Source organism: Triticum dicoccoides, chromosome 5A (genome assembly GCF_002162155.2).
Source record: "Triticum dicoccoides isolate Atlit2015 ecotype Zavitan chromosome 5A, WEW_v2.0, whole genome shotgun sequence".
Lineage (NCBI taxonomy): Eukaryota > Viridiplantae > Streptophyta > Magnoliopsida > Poales > Poaceae > Triticum > Triticum dicoccoides.
Genome location: NC_041388.1, coordinates 457,672,488 through 457,687,468, shown reverse-complemented (window position 1 = coordinate 457,687,468; position 14,981 = coordinate 457,672,488). Strand labels below are relative to the sequence as shown.

The window sequence follows — 14,981 nt, the reverse complement described above, 5'->3', positions numbered from 1 at the left end:
GTAGCAGTAGCGCGTGCTCACCAGCGCTACTGCTACACAAGTGTAGCAGCAGCGCGCTTAATGGAAGCTCGCTACTGCTAATAGCTACAGCGCGCTTCTCCTGTGCGCGCTACTGCTACTACAGCGCTGGTGCGATCTTTTGTCCACTCACTACTGCTAATTTTAGTAGTTTTTTGTTTTTTTTGCCATATTTGTTTTGTATTTGAACAGGCTTTATAGAAGAATCTTTAGCACATACAAATGTCATCATGATACACATACAAATGCCTACGATGCCATAAATGTAATCATAGCATATACATACAAATAGTCTCATCATAATCATCATCCAACACAAAGTGGTATGTTGACATCATCTCAAAAATAGTGATACATGCAAGTCTCGAATACTTGCAACTACAACGTCATCCATCTAAACAAAGGTATACGCGAGAAGAGCTATCACCACTAGTAGAAAAAGGGTCAAACGTGAAGCACATTAGTGCCGGTTTGAATTTGAGCCGGCACTAATGTGTGCATTAGTGCCGGTTCCAACGGCTAGCCGGCCGCTCTCATTAGTACCGGTTCGTGGCAAACCTTTAGCACCGGTTCGTGCCACGAACCGGTACTAAAGTGAGTGGTGGCAGGATGTTGTCAGTCCGGGGCCCCTCCAGCACCTTTAGTATCGGGTGGTATCACGAACCGGTACTAAAGGTCGTCCTACATAGACCCTTCGTCCACCCGAGCTCGCTCTGTTCTTCCCCTTTCCCCTCTCCTCTCTGTTCTTTTCCCTCTTCCTCTCAAGCTCATCACACATTTTCCCCAAAATTTGTCAAGATTTGAAGGCCCCCATCCATTCAAATGATCACAAAGGTTAGCAACTGTGTCCTTTCATCTCTCATTGCTAGATTAGCTCGTGTAATGCTTTATATAGTGATTGATTTTTGAGTTTAGTAATTTGGGAGGAATTATATATATGTGCTAGTATTTGATTTATATGCAATTTGAGGTCAAAAATATCACTTAGTTTGCATATGTAGGTGTGGTTTACTTAGTACCTTCTAAATCTCTGTCGTAACCACCGTCGATCGCTCGCAACGTCCCGTCGTCGGCAGCACCTTGTGGTGAGCCTCTTGTTCAGGAAGTTTTATATAAAAAAATGATGTTTGTGTGATTTGGATATATAGTTACTCGTATAATTATCTTACCCATACGTTGTTTGTTATACATAGTGCCATGGTTTTGATATCCGTCCCCGTCGGCCCTTGTCCGGGTTATGATTCGGATGTGGTATATTCTCTTTTAAAACTATTCATTGCATTTCGTGTTTATGACAAATTATGCCCATCAAGTTGACATAGATATTTGTATGTAGGAGGTAGTTGAACCAGAAATTCCAACCGACCCTATTGTCTAGAGGTTAAATTTAGTTGAAAGAGAAAACGAGGATTTGACGGAAAAATTGAAAAGAATTGAGGGGGAGAAGATGGAATTGGAGTTGCATGTTGCCGATGTCGTCGATGATCACAAGATTAAGATGGAGAAAATGCGCTTGAAGATTAGAAAGATTAGAAAATATGCCATTCATTGTGAGGCTTGGTATCATTATGTTGTTGGATCAATTGTTACCTTAGTTGCGATCTTGATCGCATTTGTTGTTGCATTTAAATTCTTTAGCTAGAGAGTTATTTGTTTGTTGCATTTAAGTGTTGCATGGTCTTTATGTATAAACTTTATGTATTGTATTAATTTGGTGTTTTAGGTGCTGTGTATTGAAGATGAGCCGGCAATGGATGTACGATGACCGATGCTGTCCTGAGTTCATTAATGGCGTGCATACTTTTCTGCTTGCAGCTGAGGCAAACAAGCGGGCGGATGGTTTTATGCCTTGTCCATGTGCTGGCTATAAGAATGGTCACAATTACTCTACGTCAAGAACCATTCACATCCACCTGTTTGAGTCCGGTTTCATGCCCCACTATAATGTTTGGACCAAGCATGGAGAAAGAGGGGTTATGATGGAAGACAATGAAGAAGAAGAGGACGACAACAGCTATCCTGGCCATGGGTTCCCTGAATACGATGATTCAACAATGAGGGCAGAAGCTGAGCCGGCAATGCGGAAGAAGCTGAAGAAGAGGCATCGGATGAGCCCGTTGATGATCTAGGTCGGGCCATTGCTGATGCAAAGAGAAACTGCGCAAGTGATTTGGAGAAGAAGAAGTTGCAGCGCATGTTAGAGGATCACAAAAAAATGTTGTACCCGAATTGCGTAGGTGACAAGAAAAAGCTGGGCACCACACTGGAATTGCTACAATGGAAGGAAGAGAATGGTGTATCTGACAAGGGATTTGGAAAGTTGCTGGTAATGATAAAGAATATGCTTCCAAAGGACAACGAATTGCCCGAGAGTACGTACGAAGCAAAGAAGGCTGTCTGCCCTCTAGGGTTAGAGGTGCAGAAGATACATGCATGCCCTAATAATTGCATCCTCTACCGCAGTGAGTGCGAGGATTTGAACGCTTGCCCAGTATGCGGTGCATTGCGCTATAAGATCAGCCGCGATGACCTTGGTGATGTCGAGGGCGAGCGTCCCAGGAAGAAGATTCCTGCCAAGGTGATGTGGTATGCTCCTATAATACCACGGTTGAAACGTTTGTTCCAAAACAAAGAGCATGCCAAGGCGATGCGATGGCACAGAGAAGACCGTAAGAAAGACGGAAAGTTGAGAGTACTCACTGACGGGTCGCAGTGGAGAAAAATTGAAAGAAAGTACGGTAAGGAGTTTGCAGATGACGCAAGGAACGTATGGTTTGGTCTAAGCGCAGATGGCATTAATCCTTTTGGGGAGCAGAGGAGCAACCATAGCACCTGGCCTGTGACTCTATGTTTGTATAACCTTCCTCCTTGGTTGTGCATGAAGCGGAAGTTCATTATGATGCCAGTGCTCATCCAAGGCCCTAAGCAACCCGGCAACGACATTGATGTGTACCTAAGGCCATTAGTTGAAGAACTCTTACAACTATGGAATGGAACAGGTGTTCGCGCGTGGGATGAGCACATGGGGGAAGAATTTGACAAAGGCATTGCTGTTCGTGACCATCAATGATTGGCCTGCTCTTAGTAACCTTTCAGGACAGACAAACAAGGGATACTGCGCATGCAAGCACTGTTTGGACGATACTGACAGTATATATTTGGCTAATTGTAAGAAGAATGTGTACCTGGGACATCGTCGATTTCTTCCGAGCAGGCATCCCGTAAGAAAGAAAGGCAAGCATTTCGAAGGTGAGGCGGATCACCGGACGAAGCCTCGCCACCGTATTGGTGCTGATGTACATGATATGGTTAAGGATTTGAAGGTGGTCTTTGGAAAGGGTCCTGGTGGACAACCTGTTCCGAATGACGCTGACGGACGCGCAGACTACAAGAAATATGTCAACTTGTGACCTTCTATTAGTGACCCTAGAAGAATTGGTCATAGATCTATGACCATTTCAGACCAATTGGTCAAAAGTTGTTCGGGGGGCTCCAAAACCTAAACTATAACGACCATTTTGGTCAGAAAGGTCGTAATTTCCTTACACAAAATGGTCATAAAGCAGATAGCACTGGTCTGCTGCCTTATTTCTAGCTGATCATGACCAATATAGATGGTCATAACCTTGTAAATTGTGGTGGGTTGCTATGACTAGGCGCCACCTCATCAGTTTTGCCTATGTGTCATGTCCATGTGGCAGTTTTTGCCCTAGGTTGTGAAGCAACCTATATTTTTGTCATTCCCAAAATTCCCAAAAAAATCTCATAAATTCTTTGGGTCATATCTTCATCAAATATGTAAAAATTCTTCCTTGCCTAGTTCAAAACTAATTCAACAATATTCATTTTCCTATTCTGTTCACGACAACACTTTATGAAGGAAGTGCTATTTATATATTCTTGATTGCCCTAGGAATTTTTGGGCACTCTTTCCTATCCAAATCATTACCGCATGACAAAATTCAGCTCCACTTTCCTAGCAAATCTTCCTTGGCAAATTTCCAAAGTTTTTGTCCACCTAGAAGCATTGTGAAGGAAGTACCTTTTTATATATCCAAATGACATGAAATTTATACAGTTTCTTCATATGCCCAAATTATCACCCTCCTCCAAATTGTAGCTCAGGCAAATTATCTATGTGAGCCCAGGTTCAATTTATATTTTATGGCCAAATTGGCACGTTGCAAAGCAAGTGTTATCTAGACCCCTCCTATTAACCTCAAACTCTTTGGGCACTCTTCCATACCCAAATCATTGCCACATGATAATATTCAAATCCATTTTCCTAGTCAATCTTTCTCAGGAAATTTTCAAACTTTCTACCTTGAGAGAAGCTTTGTGAAGTAAGTACTAGCTAGGCTTACCCAAATGATCTGAAAATCTAGCAAGGCATAACCATACCTATGTAACTTACGTATACAAAATTTGAGCTCATTTCATTCATCCAATTTCTCTCACTAGTTTTCCCAAGTTTCTGTCCATAGAAGAGCATTGTGAAGGAAGTACCACTTTGGCATGTCCAAATGGTATCAATTTTCTACGGTGCTTTCCAATGCGCAAATAACCATCCTCCACCAAATTTCAGCTCAATCCATTCATTATTTTGAGCCCAGCTTCAACATTCATATTTCTGTCCAGTGTGGTACTTTGCAAAGCAAGTACCACCTAGGATCCTCCTTTTGATCTAAAAATTTGCGAAGACATTCTTCTTAGTAGATGATCATCCTCAGGAAAAACTCACGCCCATTGGCCATATGCATTTCCCGTACCGCTAATCAAACACTTGGCTGCTAATTCATGTTTGAGCATCGATCAGTCTCCTCGTGAGAATCTTATGTTGTAATTTTCTTCCTAGAACCTACCTGGGGAGTGCCCAACCCACTAGACATGCCTAGGCTGCCCAGAACACATGGCAACACCACGGTCACGCGGTGACCACGCGTCAGGCATGCGAGTTTACGCGCTCTAGAGTTGGGGGCCTTGGCCGCCGCCCAAACCTCGACGTATCGCCATCAAACCATGTATTTATGATTAAATGGGTACTTATGTAACTATAAATGATTTTTGGAAAAAATAAATAGTAAACTATGAGGCAGTTGCAGTTCAAATTTGACCCGCTTCCTACTGAATCGGCGGGAATTTGTCTTTTTCACCAGAGGTGGATCAAAATTTTGATGCCCAACAATTTTGTCAATTGTGCATTAAATATGGCCTAGTATTTTATAAAAATGATTTGGTCCAATTTTGCAACAATTATTTGGGAGGTCCTTCACAAAAAAACCTCCTTTTGGGCACTCAAAAAATGGAAAATGGTTTTTTCGTCCAAAGAAAATGAAAACTTCCTTAGGCAACATTGTTTGCCATTCCAATATACACCCTTGTGCACAATATGGGATCATTTGAACAAATTATGCCATGAATGTGGCCATAAGATTGATCATTTGGCTTGAAAGCATTTGATATCCACACGTGATAGCTCGATTTTGAGAACACTTTTTTTAAAATAATTGTCATATTACAAGTTTGTTATTTTTCTTGGGAACTTGGCCACATATAATGACACAATGCGAAGATTTCCCAATTTTTTGATTTTTTTGAATTTTTTATGCCCGTTTCAAAATGCGGTCAAAACGGCAGGAATGACCGTTCCTAGCTAGTGGTTGAATCTTGAATTTTTTTGTGTTTCTCTGATTAAATAGGTACTTATGTAACTAGAAATGATTTTTGGAAAAAATAAATAACAAACTATGAGGCAGCTACAGTTTAAATTTGACCCGCTTCCAGCTGAATCGGTGGAAATTTGTCTTTTTCACGAGAGGTGGATCAAAACTTTTTGCACCCAACCATTTTGTCAATTGTGCATTAAATATATCCTAGTATTTTAAAAAATTGATTTGGTCCAATTTTGCAACAATTATCTAGGAGGTCCTTCACAAAAAAACCTCGTTTTGGGGACTCGAAAAATGAAAAATGGTATTTTCGTCCAAAGAAAAATGAAAACTTCCTTAGGCAACATTGTTAGCCATTCCAATATGCACCCTTGTGCACAATATGAGATCATTTGAACAAACTATGCCATGAATGCGGCCATAAGATTCATCATTTGGCTTGAAAGCCATTGATCTCCACACGTGATAGCTCGTTTTTGAGAACACTTTTTTAAAATAATTGCCGTATTACAAGTTTGTTATTTTTCCTAGGAACTTGGCCACATATAATGACACAATGCGAAGGTTTCCCAATTTTTTGATTTTTTTGAATTTTTTATGTCTGTTTCAAAATGCGGTCAAAACGGCGGGAATGACCGTTCTTAGCTAGTGGTTGAATCTTGGAATTTTTTTGGTGTTTCTATGATTAAATAGATACTTATGTACCTAGAAATGATTTTTGGAAAAAATAAATAACAAACTATGAGGCAGCTACAGTTCAAATTTGACCCGCTTCCAACTGAATCGGTGGAAATTTGTCTTTTTCACGAGAGGTGGATCAAAACTTTTTGCACCCAACCATTTTGTCAATTGTGCATTAAATATATCCTAGTATTTTAAAAAATTGATTTGGTCCAATTTTGCAACAATTATCTAGGAGGTCCTTCACAAAAAAACCTCCTTTTGGGGACTCGAAAAATGAAAAATGGTTTTTTCGTCCAAAGAAAAATGAAAACTTCCTTAGGCAACATTGTTAGCCATGCCAATATGCACCCTTGTGCACCATATGAGATCATTTGAACAAACTATGCCATGAATGCGGCCATAAGATTCATCATTTGGCTTGAAAGCCATTGATCTCCACACGTGATAGCTCGTTTTTGAGAACACTTTTTAAAAATAATTTCCGTATTGCAAGTTTGTTATTTTTCCTAGTAACTTGGCCACATATAATGACACAATGCGAAGGTTTCCCAATTTTTTGATTTTTTTGAATTTTTTATGCCTGTTTCAAAATGCGGTCAAAACGGCGGGAATGACCGTTCTTATCTAGTGGTTGAAACTTGGAATTTTTTTGGTGTTTCTATGATTAAATAGATACTTATGTACGTAGAAATGATTTTTGGAAAAAATAAAGAGCAAACTACAAGGCAGCTACAGTTCAAATTTGACCCGCTTCCACCTGAATCAGCGGAAATTTGTCTTTTTCATGAGAGGTGGATCAAAACTTTTTACACCCAACCATTTGGTCAATTGTGAATTAAATATGTCCTAGTATTTTAGAAAAATGATTTGGTCCATTTTTGCAACAATTATTTGGTAGGTCCTTCACAAAAAAACCTCCTTTTGGGCACTCGAAAAATGGAAAATGGTTTTTTCGTCCAAAGAAAATGAAAACTTCCTTAGGCAACATTGTTGGCCATTCCAATATGCACTCTTGTGAACAATATGAGATCATTTGAACAAACTATGCCATGGATGTGGCCATAAGATTGATCATTTGGCTTGAAAGCCATTGATTTCCACACATGATAGCTCATTTCTGAGAACACTTTTTTAAAATAATTGCCGTATTACAAATTTGTTATTTTTCCTAAGAACTTGGCCACATATAATGACACAATGCGAAGGTTTCCCAATTTTTTGATTTTTTATTTTTATTTTTTTATGCCCGTTTCAAAATGCGGTCAAAACGGTGGGAATGACCGTTCCTAACTAGTGGTTGAATCTTGGAATTTTTTTGGTGTTTCTATGATTAAATAGATACTTATGTACTTGAAATGATTTTTGGAAAAAATAAAGAGCAAACTACAAGGCAGCTATAGTTCAAATTTGACCCGCTTCCAACTGAATCGGCTGAAATTTGTCTTTTTCATGAGAGGTGGATCAAAACTTTTTACGCCCAACCATTTGGTCAATTGTGCATTAAAATATGGCCTAGTATTTTAGAGAAATTATTTGGTCCAATTTTGCAACAATTATTTGGGAGGTCCTTCACAAAAAAACCTCCTTTTGGGCACTCAAAAAATGGAAAATGGATTTTTCGTCCAAAGAAAATGAAAACTTCCTTAGGCAACATTGTTTGCCATTCCAATATGCACCGTTGTGGACAATATGAGATCATTCGAACAAACTATGCCATGGATGTGGCCACAAGATTGATCATTTGGCTTGAAAGCCATTGATCTCCACACGTGATAGCTCGTTTCTGAGAACACTTTTTAAAAATAATTGCCGTATTACAAGTTTGTTATTTTTCCTGGGAACTTGGCCACATATAATGACACAATGCGAAGGTTTCCCAATTTTTTGATTTTTTTGAATTTTTTATGCCCGTTTCAAAATGCGGTCAAAACGGCGGGAATGACCGTTCCTAGCTAGTAGTTGAATCTTGAATTTTTTTGGTGTTTCTCTGATTAAATAGGTACTTATGTAACTAGAAATGATTTTTGGAAAAAATAAATAGCAAACTATGAGGCAGCTGCAGTTCAAATTTGACCCGCTTCCAACTGAATCGGTGGAAATTTGTCTTTCTCATGAGAGGTGGATCAAAACTTTTTGCACCCAACCATTTTGTCAATTGTGCATTAAATATGTCCTAGTATTTTAAAAAATTGATTTGGTACAATTTTGCAACAATTATTTGGGAGGTCCTTCACAAAAAAACCTCCTTTTGGGGACTCGAAAAATGAAAAATGGTTTTTTCGTCCAAAGAAAAATGAAAACTTCCTTAGGCAACATTGTTAGCCATTCCAATATGCACCCTTGTGCACAACATGAGATCATTTGAAAAAACTATGCCATGAATGCGGCCATAAGATTGATCATTTGGCTTGAAAGCCATTGATCTCCACACGTGATAGCTCGTTTTTGAGAACACTTTTTAAAAATAATTTCCGTATTAAAAGTTTGTTATTTTTCCTAGGAACTTGGGCACATATAATGACACAATGCGAAGGTTTCCCAATTTTTTGATTTTTTTGAATTTTTTTATGCCTGTTTCAAAATGCGGTCAAAACGGCGGGAATGACCGTTCTTAGCTAGCGGTTGAATCTTGGAATTCTTTTGGTGTTTCTATGATTAAATAGATACTTATGTACCTAGAAATGATTTTTGGAAAAAATAAAGAGCAAACTACAAGGCAGCTACAGTTCAAATTTGACCCGCTTCCAATTGAATCAGCGGAAATTGGTCTTTTTCATGAGAGGTGGATCAAAACTTGTTACACCCAACCATTTGGTCAATTGTGCATTAAATATGTCCTAGTATTTTAGAAAAATGATTTGGTCCATTTTTGCAACAATTATTTGGTAGGTCCTTCACAAAAAAACCTCCTTTTGGGCACTCGAAAAATGGAAAATGGTTTTTTCGTCCAAAGAAAATGAAAACTTCCTTAGGCAACATTGTTTGCCATTCCAATATGCACCCGTGTGCACAATATGAGATCATTTGAACAAACTATGCAATGGATGTGGCCATAAGATTGATCATTTGGCTTGAAAGCCATTGATTTCCACACATGATAGCTCGTTTCTGAGAACACTTTTTTAAAATAATTGCCGTATTACAAGTTTGTTATTTTTCCTAAGAACTTGGCCACATATAATGACACAATGCGAAGGTTTCCAAATTTTTTGATTTTTTATTTTTATTTTTTATGCCCGTTTCAAAATGCGGTCAAAATGGTGGGAATGACCGTTCCTAACTAGTGGTTGAATCTTGGAATTTTTTTCGTGTTTCTATGATTAAATAGATACTTATGTACCTAGAAATGATTTTTGGAAAAAATAAAGAGCAAACTACAAGGCAGCTATAGTTCAAATTTGACCTGCTTCCAACTGAATCGGCTGAAATTTGTCTTTTTCATGAGAGGTGGATCAAAACTTTTTACGCCCAACCATTTGGTCAATTGTGCATTAAATATGGCCTAGTATTTTAGAAAAATTATTTGGTCCAGTTTTGCAACAATTATTTGGGAGGTCCTTCACAAAAAACCTCCTTTTGGGCACTCAAAAAATGGAAAATGGTTTTTTCGTCCAAAGAAAATGAAAACTTCCTTAGGCAACATTGTTTGCCATTCCAATATGCACCCTTGTGCACAATATGAGATCATTTGAACAAACTATGCCATGGATGTGGCCACAAGATTGATCATTTGGCTTGAAAGCCATTAATCTCCACACGTGATAGCTCGTTTCTGAGAACACTTTTTTAAAATAATTTCCGTATTACAAGTTTGTTATTTTTCCTGGAAACTTGGCCAGATATAATGACACAATGCGAAGGTTTCCCAATTTTTTGATTTTTTTGAATGTTTTATGCCCGTTTCAAAATGCGGTCAAAACAGCGGGAATGACCGTTCCTAGCTAGTGGTTGAATCTTGAATTTTTTTGGTGTTTCTCTGATTAAATAGGAACTTATCTAACTAGAAATGATTTCTGGAAATAATAAATAGCAAACTATGAGGCAGCTGCAGTTCAAATTTGACCCGCTTCCAGCTGAATCGGTGGAAATTTGTCTTTCTCGCGAGAGGTGGATCAAAACTTTTTGCACCCAACCATTTTGTCAATTGTGCATTAAATATGTCCTAGTATTTTAAAAAATTGATTTGGTACAATTTTGCAACAATTATTTGGGAGGTCCTTCACAAAAAAACCTCCTTTTGGGGACTCGAAAAATGAAAAATGGTTTTTTCGTCCAAAGAAAAATGAAAACTTCCTTAGGCAACATTGTTAGCCATTCCAATATGCACCCTTGTGCACAATATGAGATCATTTGAACAAACTATGCCATGAATGCGGCCATAAGATTGATCATTTGGCTTGAAAGCCATTGATCTCCACACGTGATAGCTCGTTTTTGAGAACACTTTTTTAAAATAATTTCCGTATTAAAAGTTTGTTATTTTTCCTAGGAACTTGGGCACATATAATGACACAATGCGAAGGTTTCCCAATTTTTTGATTTTTTTGAATTTTTTTATGCCTGTTTCAAAATGCGGTCAAAACGGCGGGAATGACCGTTCTTAGCTAGCGGTTGAATCTTGGAATTCTTTTGGTGTTTCTATGATTAAATAGATACTTATGTACCTAGAAATGATTTTTGGAAAAAATAAAGAGCAAACTACAAGGCAGCTACAGTTCAAATTTGACCCGCTTCCAATTGAATCAGCGGAAATTGGTCTTTTTCATGAGAGGTGGATCAAAACTTTTTACACCCAACCATTTGGTCAATTGTGCATTAAATATGTCCTAGTATTTTAGAAAAATGATTTGGTCCATTTTTGCAACAATTATTTGGTAGGTCCTTCACAAAAAAACCTCCTTTTGGGCACTCGAAAAATGGAAAATGGTTTTTTCGTCCAAAGAAAATGAAAACTTCCTTAGGCAACATTGTTTGCCATTCCAATATGCACCCGTGTGCACAATATGAGATCATTTGAACAAACTATGCAATGGATGTGGCCATAAGATTGATCATTTGGCTTGAAAGCCATTGATTTCCACACATGATAGCTCGTTTCTGAGAACACTTTTTTAAAATAATTGCCGTATTACAAGTTTGTTATTTTTCCTAAGAACTTGGCCACATATAATGACACAATGCGAAGGTTTCCAAATTTTTTGATTTTTGATTTTTATTTTTTATGCCCGTTTCAAAATGCGGTCAAAATGGTGGGAATGACCGTTCCTAACTAGTGGTTGAATCTTGGAATTTTTTTGGTGTTTCTATGATTAAATAGATACTTATGTACCTAGAAATGATTTTTGGAAAAAATAAAGAGCAAACTACAAGGCAGCTATAGTTCAAATTTGACCTGCTTCCAACTGAATCGGCTGAAATTTGTCTTTTTCATGAGAGGTGGATCAAAACTTTTTACGCCCAACCATTTGGTCAATTGTGCATTAAATATGGCCTAGTATTTTAGAAAAATTATTTGGTCCAGTTTTGCAACAATTATTTGGGAGGTCCTTCACAAAAAACCTCCTTTTGGGCACTCAAAAAATGGAAAATGGTTTTTTCGTCCAAAGAAAATGAAAACTTCCTTAGGCAACATTGTTTGCCATTCCAATATGCACCCTTGTGCACAATATGAGATCATTTGAACAAACTATGCCATGGATGTGGCCACAAGATTGATCATTTGGCTTGAAAGCCATTAATCTCCACACGTGATAGCTCGTTTCTGAGAACACTTTTTAAAAATAATTTCCGTATTACAAGTTTGTTATTTTTCCTGGAAACTTGGCCAGATATAATGACACAATGCGAAGGTTTCCCAATTTTTTGATTTTTTTGAATGTTTTATGCCCGTTTCAAAATGCGGTCAAAACAGCGGGAATGACCGTTCCTAGCTAGTGGTTGAATCTTGAATTTTTTTTGGTGTTTCTCTGATTAAATAGGAACTTATCTAACTAGAAATGATTTCTGGAAATAATAAATAGCAAACTATGAGGCAGCTGCAGTTCAAATTTGACCCGCTTCCAGCTGAATCGGTGGAAATTTGTCTTTCTCGCGAGAGGTGGATCAAAACTTTTTGCACCCAACCATTTTGTCAATTGTGCATTAAATATGTCCTAGTATTTTAAAAAATTGATTTGGTACAATTTTGCAACAATTATTTGGGAGGTCCTTCACAAAAAAACCTCCTTTTGGGGACTCGAAAAATGAAAAATGGTTTTTTCGTCCAAAGAAAAATGAAAACTTCCTTAGGCAACATTGTTAGCCATTCCAATATGCACCCTTGTGCACAATATGAGATCATTTGAACAAACTATGCCATGATTGCGGCCATAAGATTGATCATTTGGCTTGAAAGCCATTGATCTCCACACGTGATAGCTCGTTTTTGAGAACACTTTTTTAAAATAATTGCCGTATTAAAAGTTTGCTAATTTTCCTAGGAACTTGGCCACATATAATGACACAATGCGAAGGTTTCCCAATTTTTTTGATTTTTTTGAATTTGTTATGCCTGTTTCAAAATGCGGTCAAAACGGCGGGAATAACCGTTCTTAGCTAGTGGTTGAATCTTGGAATTTTTTTGGTGTTTCTATGATTAAATAGATACTTATGTACCAAGAAATGATTTTTGGAAAAAATAAAGAGCAAACTACAAGGCAGCTACAGTTCAAATTTGACCCGCTTCCAACTGAATCAACGGAAATTTGTCTTTTTCATGAGAGGTGGATCAAAACTTTTTACACCCAACCATTTGGTCAATTGCATTAGATATGTCCTAGTATTTTAGAAAAATTATTTGGTCCATTTTTGCAACAATTATTTGGTAGGTCCTTCACGAAAAAACCTCCTTTTGGGCACTCGAAAAATGGAAAATGGTTTTTTCCTCCAAAGAAAATGAGAAGTTCCTTAGGCAACATTGTTTGCCATTCCAATATGCACCCGTGTGCACAATATGAGATCATTTGAACAAACTATGCCATGGATGTGGCCATAAGATTGATCATTTGGCTTGAAAGCCATTGATTTCCACACATGATAGCTCGTTTCTGAGAACACTTTTTTAAAATAATTGCCGTATTACAAGTTTGTTATTTTTCCTAAGAACTTGGCCACATATAATGACACAATGCGAAGGTTTCCCAATTTTTTTATTTTTTATTTTTATTTTTTTATGCACGTTTCAAAATGCGGTCAAAACGGTGGGAATGACCGTTCCTAACTTGTGGTTGAATCTTGGAATTTTTTTTGGTGTTTCTATGATTAAATAGATACTTATGTACCTAGAAATGATTTTTGGAAAAAATAAAGAGCAAACTACAAGGCAGCTACAGTTCAAATTTGACCCGCTTCCAACTGAATCAGCGGAAAATTATCTTTTTCATGAGAGGTGGATCAAAACTTTTTACACCCAACCATTTGGTCAATTGTGCATTAAATATGTCCTAGTATTTTATAAAAATGATTTGGTCCATTTTTGCAACAATTATTTGGTAGGTCCTTCACAAAAAAACCTCCTTTTGGGCACTCGAAAAATGGAAAATGGTTTTTTCGTCCAAAGAAAATGAAAACTTCCTTAGGCAACATTGTTTGACATTCCAATATGCACCCGTGTGCACAATATGAGATCATTTGAACAAACTATGCCATGGATGTGGCCATAAGATTGATCATTTGGCTTGGAAGCCATTGATTTCCACACATGATAGCTCGTTTCTGAGAACACTTTTTTAAAATAATTGCCGTATTACAAGTTTGTTATTTTTCCTAAGAACTTGGCCACATATAATGACACAATGCGAAGGTTTCCCAATTTTTTGATTTTTTATTTTTATTTTTATGCCCGTTTCAAAATGCGGTCAAAATGGTGGGAATGACCGTTCCTAACTAGTGGTTGAATCTTGGAATTTTTTTGGTGTTTCTATGATTAAATAGATACTTATGTACCTAGAAATGATTTTTGGAAAAAATAAAGAGCAAACTACAAGGCAGCTATAGTTCAAATTTGTCCTGCTTCCAACTGAATCGGCTGAAATTTGTCTTTTTCATGAGAGGTGGATCAAAACTTTTTACGCCCAACCATTTGGTCAATTGTGCATTAAATATGGCCTAGTATTTTAGAAAAATTATTTGGTCCAATTTTGCAACAATTATTTGGGAGGTCCTTCACAAAAAACCTCCTTTTGGGCACTCAAAAAATGGAAAATGGTTTTTTCGTCCAAAGAAAATGAAAACTTCCTTAGGCAACATTGTTTGCCATTCCAATATGCACCCTTGTGCACAATATGAGATCATTTGAACAAACTATGCCATGGATGTGGCCACAAGATTGATCATTTGGCTTGAAAGCCATTAATCTCCACACGTGATAGCTCGTTTCTGAGAACACTTTTTAAAAATAATTTCCGTATTACAAGTTTGTTATTTTTCCTGGAAACTTGGCCAGATATAATGACACAATGCGAAGGTTTCCCAATTTTTTGATTTTTTTGAATGTTTTATGCCCGTTTCAAAATGCGGTCAAAACAACGGGAATGACCGTTCCTAGCTAGTGGTTGAATCTTGAATTTTTTT

General features: G+C 37.5%; 1 pseudogene; it reads left to right on the top strand.

The window, feature by feature from the left end:
* Positions 1-1,757: 1,757 nt before the first annotated feature.
* Positions 1,758-14,981, top strand: part of LOC119298656 — a 96,718-nt pseudogene continuing 83,494 nt past the window's right edge.